Genomic DNA, 13,349 nt, shown 5'->3' with positions numbered 1-13,349 from the left:
AAGGAAGTTGGATACAAGTGGGAAGAAGAGCAACAAAAGGCATTTGACACACTTAAAGGGAAGTTAACTTCTGCACCTATACTTTCTTTGCCTAATTTTGAGAATACTTTTGAGATTGAGTGTGATGCTTCTGGAGTGGGAATTGGGGCTGTCCTAATGCAAGAAAAGAAACCAATTGCCTACTTTAGTGAGAAGTTGAATGGAGCACAACTCAACTATTCAACCTATGACAAAGAGCTTTATGCCTTGGTAAGAACTTTACATGTTTGGCAACACTACTTATTACCTAAAGAATTTGTCATCCATACTGACCATGAGGCCCTAAAACACTTGAAGGGTCAAGGTAAGCTCAATAAAAGACATGGTAAGTGGGTTGAATTTATTGAACAATTTCCATATGTGATTAAATACAAGCATGGAAAAGACAATGTTGTTGCTGATGCATTATCAAGAAGATATACTCTAATTACTGCTCTTAGTTCTAAATTGCTTGGATTTGAGTATGTTAAAGAATTGTATGTGAATGATTCTGATTTTGGCAACATATATGTAGCATGTGAACATGGAGCATTTGATAAGTTCTATAGACATGATGGATATTTGTTTAAGGGCAGCAAACTTTGTGTGCCTAAATGTTCTATGCGTGAATTGCTTGTGCTTGAATCTCATAGTGGGGGATTGATGGGACACTTTGGGGTACATAAGACTGATGATATGTTAAATGAACACTTTTATTGGCCTCACATGATTAAAGATGTAGAGAGGGTTTGTAACTCTTGTATTACTTGTAAACAGGCCAAATCTAAGTCTATGCCTCATGGATTATACATGCCTTTACCTGTTCCTAGTTCTCCTTGGATTGATATATCTATGGACTTTGTACTTGGATTACCTAGGACTAAACGTGGTAAAGATAGCATATTTGTTGTTGTTGATAGATTTAGCAAGATGGCTCATTTCATTCCTTGTCATAAAACTGATGATGCCAATAATATTGCTGAATTATTCTTTAAAGAAGTGGTAAGATTGCATGGGGTACCAAGAACTATTGTTTCTGATAGGGATGCAAAGTTCCTTTCACACTTTTGGAGAGTATTGTGGGGTAAGCTTGGAACTAAATTGCTTTATTCTACAACTTGTCATCCACAAACGGATGGACAAACTGAAGTTGTAAATAGAACCTTAGGAACATTGCTTCGTGCCATTGTGGGTAAGAACTTAAAAACTTGGGAAGATTGTTTGCCATTCATTGAGTTTGCATATAATCGTAGCATACATTCTACCTCAGGTTTTAGTCCATTTGAACTTGTTTATGGCTTTAATCTAGTGGATAACCTAAATCCCATAAAATATGGTCAAATCCCTTTAGGATTAGGAACAATCCCACTAAATATGGTCAAATCTCCTAAGGATTAGGAATAATCCCACAAAATATGGCAAAATCCCACAAAATAAGGTAAAATCCCTTTGAATTAGGATCAAATTCCTTGGATTCAGGAACAAAATCAAGATCCACACAAGCAATTTCAATGGTGGACGAAATTTTCTTTCTATACTCTTTTTTTTTTTTTTTTTTTTCGTCAACAAGATCTAAGATCTAAACTTCCAGACTTGAACAATAACGAAATTTATGAAATTTAATTGAAGCAAAACGAATTGAACTAATCAAATAAGAAAAACAAACACAAAGAAACAAGATGAACAAGAAAACAAACACAAGAACAAGATGAATAAGAAAACAAATAAACACAAACCCTAGAGCTAAGATAAATAAGAATTTACCTTAATCTTTGGCTCTGATACCAAACTGACGCGGAACCCAATGAAAATAAATTTCATGAACTCAATGACAAGTTTTGGAAGAGATCAAAGATCTAGAATAAACTCCCCTCTATGGCCCCCAAAGCTTAAAGAAGCAAGAACACCAATAATAGAGTAAAAGAATAAGATAAACGCCACAAAGAATTGATAAGTTTACCTTGATTCTTGATGCAATTAGAAGAATGCAATCTCACTGATACGGATCCACTATCACCAACCACCTATGGAGCTCAAGGGAAAAAGGACCACAACAATGGCAATCCATTAGCACTTCCTAATGGACCAATTACAAGGAGTCGTGCAAAGAAGTATGGAGCAACCATGTCCTTACACATTCAAGAACAAGTTACAAAAGAGCTCCATGACCTTGCTTTCAACAAGTGCTATGAAGAACTTGAAGGAACACCTAAATTTCTCACATTAATAGAAGCACATGTTGAATGGGAACATGAATTGGTTAGCACGCCCGTGCTAGATGGCACACCCCAGGCCGTGCCCTCGTCTGACTTGCTGAGGAAAACAACTACCTTGAAGCACACCCCGTGCCAAATAGCACACCCAAGCCGTGCTTCCCTCTGACTCTGAAGCACCCCGTGCCAAATAGCACACTCAGGCCGTGCTTCCCTCTGACTCTCACGAGGGAACTCCTACATTGAAGCACGCCCGTGCCAAATAGCACACCCAGGCCGTGCTTCCCTCTGACTCTCACGAGGGAACTCCTACATTGAAGCACGCCCGTGCCAAATAGCACACCCAGGCCGTGCTTGTCCCTGCCTATCATTAAGTTAGTTAGCTTATTTTGAGTTTTTGCTTTGCTAATGGGTTGGGCCTCCAATATTTCGGCCACCCTTGAATAATTAGCCTTATTTTGATTAGATTTAGTTAATCTTTAGTGGATTTGGATTAGATCTCCAAATCCTTAAGTTGTTATGATTTTGTTAGTCAACTCCTTAGTTGGTTTAGATTTGCTAATCCTACTCCTTAGCTAACTCTAAATCCTCTAAGGATCTGGACCTCTTAGATTAGTATAAATAGCTTGTTATTTTGTAATTATTCAACAATTATTCAATGAATTAAAGACTACTTCTTCATGCTTAGGCGTGTTCATGTTTTTAGAGAGTGTGAGATTGCATTCTTCTAATTGCATCAAGAATCAAGGTAAACTTATCAATTCTTTGTGGCGTTTATCTTATTCTTTTTTTTCTCTATTATTGGTGTTCTTGCTTCTTTAAGCTTTGGGTGCCATAGAGAGGGGTTTAGTTTGATCTTGGATCTCTTCCAAAACTTGTCATTGAGTTCATGAAATTTATTTTCATTGGGTTCCGCGTCAGTTTGGTATCAGAGCCAAAGATTAAGGTAAATTCTTATTTATCTTAGCTCTAGGATCTGTGTTTATTTGTTTTCTTATTCTTATTGCTCTTGTGTTTGTTTTCTTCTTCATCTTGTTTCTTTGTGTGATTATTTTCTTTTGTTTAGTTTCAATTCGTTTTTGCTTCAATTAAATTTAGTAATTTCGTGCTTGTTTCAATTCTGGAAGTTTAGATCTTAGATCCTGTTGACTAAAAAAAAAAAAAAAAAAAAAAAAAAGTATAGAAAGAAAATTTCGTCCACCATTAAAATTGCTTGTGTGGATCTTGATTTGTTCCTGAATCCAAGGGATTTGATCCTAATTCAAAGGGATTTTACCTTATTTTGTGGGATTTTACCATATTTTGTGGGATTATTCCTAATCCTTAGGAGATTTGACCATATTTAGTGGGATTGTTCCTAATCCTAAAGGGATTTGACCATATTTTATGGGATTTAGTTATCCACTATAATCTTGTGATAAAATCCAATCTTAACTACTTGTGGATAAGATAACAAAAGTTAGTTGACCATATCTTTTGAGATTGAGCAAATCTACTACAATCCTTGTCAAATCTAAGAATCCTACTTAAATTGGGTTGCAATAAAAGGGACACAAGGCAGCACGCCCGTGCTACACCTCTAGCACACCCGTGCTAGATCTTGCCTACTACTTGTTGGACTAGGCCTAATTACACACGCCCGTGCTCCATCTAGCACGCCCGTGCTCTGTTCTGACCCTATCTGAAAACATTGTTTTCTTTTGTTTTTCTTTGATTACTTGCTTTGTTTTGGGTAGAATTAATTAGGTCCATATTTGGTTTGCTTTGTAGTAAGCTAAATTCATACATTATATCCTAATATTGTCTTTCAAATTCTAGTTTCTTTGTTTTTGTGTGAGCTTTCTGTTGCTTCTATTACATTATTAGGGTGTGTTTGCTTGTTCACTACACTCTAATTGATCATTAAAGTAGTGCATTGTTTATGTTCTTGTGCTACTGTCCATATCGTTTTGAGTCTTCATTCTAGAATTTGTGCTTGCTTTTCATTGTTAAGTTTTATTCCTTGATTCTAAACGTGATCTTTGAGTTGGTTGGTTGAACTAAGATTCTGAAGTTCAATTGGAAGAATTGCAAGGAGTGATTCAAGAGTGTAAACACGTGAGGGAGTGATTTATCAATAACCCAAATCTTTTGTGTTTTCTTTGAATACTAACCATGAGTACAAGCAAATCTGGAGATGGTAATGATGGAATTCCAATTAAAGATCCTCAATTAAAACTCTTCATGGAAGCAATTCAAGGACAGTTTAGAACCTTCAATAATCTTGTCCAAGACATGAGGGAAGAATTGCAAGAGATAAAAGCTTCACAAAGCTCTAATACAACTAGATCTCGTCCACAAACCAGATTTCAAGACCATGATGTTGAAGAGAGTGAAGAGACCAATCCTAATAAACTTGATGGGGACTTGGGATCAATTAAGATGAGGATTCCAGAATTCAAAGGCAACAACAATGCTGAAAAGTACCTTGAATGGGAGAGAAAAGTAGAACAAATTTTTGAATGCCATAACTATTCTCAAGAAAAGAAATCTCACCTTGCTGCTGTAGAATTCAAAGGCTATGCTATGTTTTGGTGGGAACAATTGCTATTGAAAAGAAGAAGGAAGGGATTACGACCCGTACCACCATGGGAGCTCATGAAAGAACTAATGCACCAAAAATTTGTCCCTACTCATTACTTTAGGGATTTACACAATAAATTAGCTAGAATGGTGCAAGGAGGAAGGAGTGTAGAAGAATACTACAAGGAGATGGAGATTTGCATGGCTAGAGCCAAGATTGAAGAAGATGAGCAAATCACCATGTCACGATTCCTTGGAGGTCTAAATAAAGATATTGCAGATGCCTTAGAGATGTATAGGTATGATACATTGGAAGATATGATAGATATGGCCATGAAACTTGAAAGGCAGAAAAAGGAGAGATCCACCAACAAGTATTCCAGCAACACATGGGGATCTAAATGGCCCAAAGAAGGTGAGAAGAGGGAATTTAAGGGTTCTAATTCTCAAAGGACAGATTCAACTTCAAAAGGTAAAGAGACTGTCCAAACTCCATTCAAAAGCAACAAAGGTACTTCTAACTCTACAACCCCTTCTAGAGAAATTAAATGTTTTAAATGTTTGGGGAAAGGGCATTATGCATCTCAATGTCCTAATAAAAGGGTTATGATTGCTAAAGATGATGGGAATGTTAGTTCTGAATCTGAATATAGTGATTATGATGATATGCCTAATTTAGATGATGATAATGATGATTCAGAAAATTTAATACTTCCTGAACATGGAGAAGCTTTGGTTGCTAGATGTGCTTTGAACATGCATGTTAAAGAAGAAAGCCTTGAGCAACGTGAGAACATATTTCACACTAGATGTTTGATTAGCGGAAAAGTGTGTACTCTTATTATTGATGGGGGTAGTTGCACTAATGTTGCTAGTGTAAACATGGTAAACAAACTGAACTTGACTTGTCTCAAGCATCCTAAACCTTATAGGTTGCAATGGTTGAATGATTGTGGGGAGGTGAAAGTGACTAAACAGGTACTAGTGCCATTTTCTATTGGATGGTATGAAGATGAAATTTTGTGTGATATAGTACCTATGCAAGCTGGACATCTATTGTTGGGAAGACCATGGCAATATGATAGAAAAGCACTTCATGATGGATTCCACAATCGATACTCTTTGATTCATAAGGGGAAAAAGGTGGTTCTTGTACCTTTATCACCTCAAGAGGTTTATGAAGACCAAAGAAAGATACTTGAGAGAGAGAGAGAGGTTTCGGCCTTGAGAAAAAAAGAGAGTGAGGTTTTGAGAGAACAAAAGAGAGAAGATAGTAAGAATGAGGGAAAAGAGGCCACAAAAATAACAAAACAAATCAATGGCCCAATTATGAGAGAAAAAGAAAGAGAGGAGAAAAAGAAACAGACTTTTTATGCAAGAGTTAGGGAGGTTAAGTGTGCTATTTGATAAGGAACCGGGATCGGGAATCAAAGGAATGGGATATAAGTTCGCCTCTATGGCACCCCACGTTTATATTGAAACGGAAACACCAATAATCGAGATTAATCGCTCTATGGCACCCCACGTTTATAGTGAAACGGTAACACCAATAATCGAGCAAAGAACAAGATAAACGCCACAAACGAATTGATAAGTTTACCTTAATTCTTAATGCAATTAGAGGAAGCAATTTCTCACTATCACTCTAAGCAAGGAGAACAAGCAAAGCTTGAACAAATGAAGTTTATCAATATCTCAAAAGTTGTGTTTACAATGAAGATGAGAGTATTTATACTAAACCTAAACATATTAGGTTACAAGATAACAAATAAAGCATAAAACATAAAACAGGCATGAGTCGCGCTCGCGCATTGTAGGTTCGCGCTCGCGACTTATGCTAACTAGCTCTCTGCCTCGCGAGTTGCGCTTCTCGCACTCGCGCAGTGTAGGTTCGTGCTCGCGAGTGTTGGTCGCGCTCGCGCATGTGAGGCTCGCGCTCGCGAGTTGCGCGGCCTAACTCTCTGCCTCTCGTTTGCGCTTCTCGCGCTCGCGCAGTGTAGATTCGCGCTTGCGAGTGTTGGTCGCGCTCGCGCATGTGAGGCTCGCGCTCGCGAGTTGCGCGGCCTAACTCTCTGCCTCTCGTTTGCCCTTCTCGCACTCGCGCAGTGTAGATTCGCGCTCGCGAGTTGCACCAGTGTGTAGCAAATTAGGAGCCTAGGAATGCCTTCAAGTTCCTCACAACACGTGTTAAATGCGACATCATGAAGTTCTCGTGTTATTTGGGCTTGAACAAATAGTGATACGGCTGCTCCATATCGCTTGGCACGGCTCCTTGTAATCGGTCCAATAGGAAGCACCAATGGATCTCCTTCGTCGTTAACCATGCTCCCTTGAGATCCAGCGACGAGTGATGATGGATCCGTATAAAAAAGTCAGCATCAGTCACATTCAAATCCTTAACATACTCAAATCCAAGCAACTTAGAACTAAGAGCAGTAATGAGTACATATCTCTGATACGGAATGGCTACCACTCAAACATAGAGCTCGAGGAAGCATGGGGAACACCTAAGTTTCTCACATTGATGGAAGCACATGTGGAGTTGGAACCTGAATTTCCAGCCTATGGCATGCCTAGACACTCACTGCCTCTCCTTTGCGCTTCTCGCGCTCGCGCAGTGAAGGTTCGCGCTCGCGCTCGCGCATGTTGGAATCGCGCTCGCGACTTGCGCTGCCTAACTCTCTGCCTCTCCTTTGCGCTTCTCGCGCTCGCGCAGTGAAGGTTCGCGCTCGCGAAGTGTCGCTCGCGCTCGCGCATGTTGGAATCGCGCTCGCGATTTGCGCTGCCTAACTCACTGCCTCTCCTTTGCGCTTCTCGCGCTCGCGCACGGTAGAATCGCGCTCGCGAGGTGTGGTCGCGCTCGCGTATGTGAAGCTCGCGCTCGCGAAGGAAGCTAGTTAGCTTATTTTGTGTTTTTTTTGCTTTGTTAATGGGTTGGGCCTCCAATATTTCGGCCACCCTTGATTAATTAGCCTTATTTTGTTTAGATTTAGTCAATCTTTAGTAGATTTGGAATAGATATCCAAATCCTTAAGTTGTTATGATTTTGTTAGTCAACTCCTTAGTTGGTTTAGATTTGCTAAATCCTACTCCTTAGCTAACTCTAAATCCTCTAAGGATCTGGACCTCTTAGATTAAGTATAAATAGCTTGTTATTTTGTAATTTTCAACAATCAACAATTAATGAATTAAAGACTATTTCTTCATGCTTAGGCGTGTTCATGTTTTTAGAGAGTGTGAGATTGCATTCTTCTAATTGCATCAAGAATCAAGGTAAACTTATCAATTCTTTGTGGCGTTTATCTTATTCTTTTACTCTATTATTGGTGTTCTTGCTTCTTTAAGCTTTGGGTGCCATAGAGGGGAATTTATTCTAGATCTTTGATCTATTCCAAAACTTGTCATTGAGTTCATGAAATTTATTTTCATTGGGTTCCGCGTCAGTTTGGTTTCAGAGCCAAAGATTAAGGTAAATTCTTATTTATCTTAGCTCTAGGATCTGTGTTTATTTGTTTTTCTTATTCTTATTGTTCTTGTGTTTGTTTTCTTCTTCATCTTATTCTTTTATGTTTGTTTTCTTGTTTGATTGTTTCAATTCGTTTTTGTTTCAATTAAATTTAGTAATTTCGTGCTTGTTTCAATTCTGGAAGTTTAGATCTTAGATCTTGTTGTTAAAAAAAAAAAAAAAAAAAGAAAAAAAAAAGTATAGAAAGAAAATTTCGTCCACCATTGAAATTGCTTGTGTGGATCTTGATTTTGTTCCTGCAACCAAGAGATTTGATCCTAATTCAAAGGGGTTTTACCTTATTTTGTGGGATTTTGCCATAATTTGTGGGATTATTCCTAATCCTTAAGAGATTTGACCATATCTAGTGGGATTGTGCCTAATCCTAAGGGATTTGACCATATTTTGTGGGATTTAGTTTATCCACCATAATCTTGTGATAAAATCCAATCTTAACTACTTGTGGATAAGATAACAAAGATTAGTTGACCATATCTTTGAGATTGAGAAAATCTACTACAATCCTTGTCAAATCTAAGAATCCTACTTAAATTGGGTTGCATTAAAAAGGGAACAAGGCAGCACGCCCGTGCTACACCTCAAGCACACCCGTGCTAGATCTTGCCTACCACTTGTTGGACTAGGCCTAATTACACACGCCCGTGCTCTGTTCTAGCTCTATCTTAAAATTGTGTTCTTTTGATTTTTCTTTGTTTGCTTGCTTTGTTTTGGGTAGAATTAATTAGGTCCATATTTGGTTTGCTTTGTAGTAAGCTAAATTCATACATTATATCCTAAAATTGTCTTTTAAATTCTAGTTTCTTGTTTTTGTGTGAACTTTCTATTGCTTCTATTACATTGTTAGGGTGTGTTTGCTTGTTCACTACACTCTAATTGATCATTAAAGTAGTGCATTGTTTATGTTCTTGTGCTACTGTCCATATCGTTTTGATTCTTCTTTCTAGAATTTGTGCTTGCTTTTCATTGTTAAGTTTTATTCCTTGATTCTAAACGTGATCTTTGAGTTGGTTGGTTGAACTAAGATTCTGAAGTTCAATTGGAAGAATTGCAAGGAGTGATTCAAGAGTGTAAACACGTGAGGGAGTGATTTACCAAATTCTTTTGTGTTTTCTCTTTGAATACTAACCATGAGTACAGATAATAGAGAGGATGAAAGTCAAATAGATGATTCCCAATTAAAACTTGTAATGGAATCAATCCAAGAACAGTTCAAAAGCTTCAACAGTTTCTTCCAAGATATGAGAAAGGGTTTGAAGGAGATTAAAACTGCCCAACGCTCTAATACAACAAGAGCTCGTCCTAGTACTACACTAACCAGATTTCAAACAACTAAAGATGAAGAGGTCGATAATCCTAATCATTACCTTAGGAATTTGAACAATGAATTAGAAAGGGAGCAAGGAAGGAAGAACATAGATAGATATTCATTCACAAAGGATGAATGGATGACCAGTCCAAGATCATGTTCCTCAAAGGAAGTGTATGAAGACCAATGTGAAAAGAAAAAGATGAGTTTTGTAGCTGTCAATAAAGAAAAGGAGTGTAAAAGTAAAATGAGTGAAAACATGATAAGTAAAAATAAAAAGAAAGAGGGAAAAGGAAAGGAAAAACAAATTCAACCTCTAATTGTACCTTTGTGCAAAGAAGTTTGTTTGACCATCGATGATCCTAATCCATCTTTGCCAAATGTGTTTGTTGATCCTTTGCAAGAATTCGAAGTATGTGATGACCAAGAGAAGCTACCTGAGATAGTGACCTCAACTTTGAGAGAAGATGAGAGTGAGGCTTCAAGTTCAAAAGAACTAGAAAAGAATGAAGAAAAGAAGGAGGAAGAAGCCACAGGGCAAACAAAACAAATTAATAGCCCATTAGAGAGTGAAACTTCAAGAAGTCACAGAACAAAAGAGTGAAAAGAGTAAGGAGGAAGAGAAAGAGGCCACAAAAATAACAAAACAAATTAATGGCCCAATTGTGAGTGAAAAAAAGAAACAAATTGTGTATGTGAAAAAGAGAGAGATCCAAAACAGTGTGAGAGAGGGTAGACCAGTCTTGATGATTCGGTTTAAGGAGTTTTTGCATAGTTTGACCAACATTAACACTTCTCCTCTACCTTCTAGTTCTGTTTCTTTGTTGCAGGGATTTCCTAAAAGTGAAGAAAAGCCTACATTGGTGAAGGAGATGCATGCTAAGGCTAGGGTTCATATGAACATAAAGAACAAAGGCTATACCAACCATGCCAACAAGAGAAGAAGACATGTTGTGTTTAAACCAGGTGATTGGGTTTGGGTACATTTTCACAAGGAAAAGTTTCCCAACCAAAGAAAGATTAAGTTTGATGAACGTGGAGGTGAACCATTCCAAGTTGTGGAGCACATTGATGACAACACCTACAAGACAGGCTTACCAGGTGAGTATGGTGTTACCATTACTTTCAATATTAGTAATTTGTTTCCTTTTAACATGGTTGCAGATTCGAGGACGAACACTTTTGAGGAAAAGGGGAATGATATGAATCCGCCAACACTCATCCATGGAGATCAAAGGAACAAAGGAGCATGGATACCTCAACTTCTAACTAAGATTCGAGGACGAATCTTTTCGAGGAAAAGGGGTATGATACGGAATGGCTACCACTCAAACATAGAGCTCGAGGAAGCATGGGGAACACCTAAGTTTCTCACATTGATGGAAGCACATGTGGAGTTGGAACCTGAATTTCCAGCCTATGGCATGCCTAGACACTCACTGCCTCTCCTTTGCGCTTCTCGCGCTCGCGCAGTGAAGGTTCGCGCTCGCGCTCGCGCATGTTGGAATCGCGCTCGCGACTTGCGCTGCCTAACTCTCTGCCTCTCCTTTGCGCTTCTCGCGCTCGCGCAGTGAAGGTTCGCGCTCGCGAAGTGTCGCTCGCGCTCGCGCATGTTGGAATCGCGCTCGCGATTTGCGCTGCCTAACTCACTGCCTCTCCTTTGCGCTTCTCGCGCTCGCGCACGGTAGAATCGCGCTCGCGAGGTGTGGTCGCGCTCGCGTATGTGAAGCTCGCGCTCGCGAAGGAAGCTAGTTAGCTTATTTTGTGTTTTTTTTGCTTTGTTAATGGGTTGGGCCTCCAATATTTCGGCCACCCTTGATTAATTAGCCTTATTTTGTTTAGATTTAGTCAATCTTTAGTAGATTTGGAATAGATATCCAAATCCTTAAGTTGTTATGATTTTGTTAGTCAACTCCTTAGTTGGTTTAGATTTGCTAAATCCTACTCCTTAGCTAACTCTAAATCCTCTAAGGATCTGGACCTCTTAGATTAAGTATAAATAGCTTGTTATTTTGTAATTTTCAACAATCAACAATTAATGAATTAAAGACTATTTCTTCATGCTTAGGCGTGTTCATGTTTTTAGAGAGTGTGAGATTGCATTCTTCTAATTGCATCAAGAATCAAGGTAAACTTATCAATTCTTTGTGGCGTTTATCTTATTCTTTTACTCTATTATTGGTGTTCTTGCTTCTTTAAGCTTTGGGTGCCATAGAGGGGAATTTATTCTAGATCTTTGATCTATTCCAAAACTTGTCATTGAGTTCATGAAATTTATTTTCATTGGGTTCCGCGTCAATCTCCTTGACAATGCATCAGCAACAACATTATCTTTCCCATGCTTGTATTTAATTACATAAGGGAATTGTTCAATAAATTCAACCCACTTACCATGCCATTTGTTGAGCTTACCTTGACCCTTCAAGTGTTTTAGGGCTTCATGATCAGTATGGATGACAAACTCCTTAGGTAGTAAGTAGTGTTGCCAAACATCTAAAGTTCTCACCAAGGCATATAGCTCCTTATCATAAGTTGAGTAATTGAGTTGAGCTCCATTCAACTTCTCACTGAAGTAGGCTATTGGCTTCTTCTCTTGCATCAAGACTGCCCTAATTCCTACACCAGAGGCATCACACTCAATTTCAAAAGTATTCTCAAAGTTAGGTAAAGAAAGTATAGGAGCAGATGTCAACTTCCCTTTCAGCGTGTTAAACGCTTGTTGCTGTTCCTCTCCCCACTTGAACCCAACTTCCTTTTTTATTATCCCTGTGAGTGGTGCTGCAATTGAAGAGAAATCTTGTACAAATCTTCTATAAAAACTTGCCAACCCATGAAAACTCCTAACTTCTGAAATTGATTTGGGAGTTGGCCATTCTTTGATAGCTTTCACTTTCTCCGCATCTACCTCAATACCCTGCGCACTCACAACAAATCCAAGAAACACAAGTCTATCTATACAAAATGGGCACTTTTTAAGCTTAGCATACAATTGTTCAGACCTTAAAGCTTGTAATACTAGCCTAACATGCTCAACATGATCATTAAGAGACTTGCTATAAATAAGTATATCATCAAAGTACACAACCACAAATTTTCCTAAGAAAGCTCGCAAAACATGGTTCATAAGCCTCATAAATGTACTAGGTGCATTAGATAATCCAAAAGGCATTACTAACCATTCATACAAACCATACTTAGTTTTGAAAGCAGTTTTCCATTCATCACCTGGTTGCATTCGAATTTGATGATAACCACTCATTAAATCAATCTTTGTAAAGTAAGTAGACCCACACAACTCATCTAACATGTCATCAAGTCTAGGAATAGGGTGTCTATATTTTATAGTGATTTTATTGACCGCCCTGCAATCAATACACATTCGCCATGTACCATCCTTTTTGGGTACTAAAAGTACTGGAACGGCACAAGGACTCATGCTCTCTCGCACCAATCCTTTCTCCATAAACTCATCAACTTGCCTCTGCAACTCCTTTGTCTCCGTTGGATTACTTCGACAGGCTGGTCGATTTGGAATGGTGGAGCCAAGAATGAAATCAATCTGATGTTCTATCCCTCTCAAAGGCGGTAATCCACTAGGTAGCTCCTCTGGAAAAACATCAGTGAATTCCTGTAACATAGAAACAAACACAGGAGGTAAACCATCAAGATTAGTGTCAGCGTTAGAAAACAAAATTTCCTTGAACCTAAGAAGCAACACGGGTTG

The sequence above is a fragment of the Jatropha curcas genome, chromosome 10 (assembly GCF_041381405.1).
Source record: "Jatropha curcas cultivar XTBG-Jc1 chromosome 10, XTBG_Jcur_1.0, whole genome shotgun sequence".
Taxonomy (NCBI): domain Eukaryota; kingdom Viridiplantae; phylum Streptophyta; class Magnoliopsida; order Malpighiales; family Euphorbiaceae; genus Jatropha; species Jatropha curcas.
The sequence above is the reverse complement of the archived record's forward strand: the minus strand, read 5'-3'. Positions refer to the sequence as shown.